This window comes from Humulus lupulus, chromosome 3, assembly GCF_963169125.1.
Source record: "Humulus lupulus chromosome 3, drHumLupu1.1, whole genome shotgun sequence".
Lineage (NCBI taxonomy): Eukaryota > Viridiplantae > Streptophyta > Magnoliopsida > Rosales > Cannabaceae > Humulus > Humulus lupulus.
Genome location: NC_084795.1, coordinates 7,320,986 through 7,322,451, shown reverse-complemented (window position 1 = coordinate 7,322,451; position 1,466 = coordinate 7,320,986). Strand labels below are relative to the sequence as shown.

General features: G+C 24.8%; 1 non-coding gene across 1 annotated transcript; it reads right to left on the bottom strand.

Annotated features, from left to right (window-relative positions):
- Positions 1–668: 668 nt before the first annotated feature.
- TRNAR-UCG (transfer RNA arginine (anticodon UCG)) lies at positions 669–742 on the bottom strand. The gene has a single exon. It is a non-coding gene; the product is annotated as a tRNA-Arg (tRNA).
- Between the last annotated feature and the right edge of the window lie 724 nt (positions 743–1,466).

The window sequence follows — 1,466 nt, the reverse complement described above, 5'->3', positions numbered from 1 at the left end:
AAATGGAAATATTATTTTTATTTTTGTTTTTTATTTTTAAAAAATAAAAATATGTTTGATAACTATTTTTGTTTTTTGTTTTTAAAAATAAAAAATAATAAATGCGTTTGATAACTTTTATTTTTATGTTTTGTTTAGTAATATAAAATGAGGTGGTGATTTGAAGAAGAGAAGAAAAAAAAACTAAAAGTTGAAAACAATTTAAAAAAAATTTGAAAGTGAAAATTTTCTATTTTCAAAATTTAACAATTTTTGTTTAAAATTTAAAAAAATAAAAAATAAAAATAGAGTTACCAAACACTATTTTATGTTTAATTGTCAAATTTTTAATTAATTAAATGAAAAACTGTTTTTTTAATGGTTACCGAACAGCACCAAAAATTTTACCAAACGGGACTTTTATTTTTGCACACTCTATTAAAAATCTCATATAAAATATAATTTCCTCTTTTATTACTAGGAGTTTTTGTTCTTTTTTTTAATTATGTGATCTATAAAGTGTTTAGCAAATCCAAATGAAGTTTCAATTTAACTTTACCTAGTCCATTTTCTATTTCATAAAGATCAATTGGCTTATATTAAACTATTTTTCCAACATTTATTATTTTTATTTTTTTTAAAAAAAAAAAAAGCAAAATGATGGCAAAATAAAAATAAAATCTATGATGCGACCACAGTGGGAGTCGAACCCACGACCTTTTGATCCGAAGTCAAACGCGCTAATCCACTGCGCTATGCGGTCGTTGATGAGAGTTAGTGATCTTTATGTAACATATAATTATTTTATAATTTCATAGGCCGTACAACTCCCCACTTCCCTTATTACATCGTCAATATCAAGAGATTTAAATAGTACTATTTGTTCTAATTTTGTTTATGTAATAAATTTTAGTTTTAAAATTAAATCTAAGAATTTGTATTTAGTAAAATTGAAAATAGTATAAGCACAATTATGGAACCTTAAATCTCGACTTAAAATCCAAACATAAATAATTTTAGATTAACATGTTTAGTTTCTTAGTTCTTTGCATATCAACAAAGTAGTTATATTTGATATTTTTGAAAGAGAAAAAAAGACATTATTCTAATATATTTTCATGGTCTTTTTCCCTTTCTTATATATCTTACTCTTCAACAAACATATTTTAACAGAGACAATCAAGTTCTAAGCTCAAGCCACCCTCAAAGGCTAATGATAACTCTATTAGGCTGCAAAATACTATAGGGTTTTGTTTATTTTTTTATTAAGTTATCGAAAATTTTAGAAAATGCTTCTTGTGGTGAAGAATGCACGAGGATGATCGATATTTGAGACTTTATGTGGTTTTGAAAAGCAGACAATAATTTTTTTTATCTCCCACTTATCATTGTAGAGGTGAAAATCTACAATTGTTGATGTGTTCTTTCGCGAGCATTGACAATGAGTAGAAAAAAAAAAGACTATAAAAGTCATGGCACATCAGGGT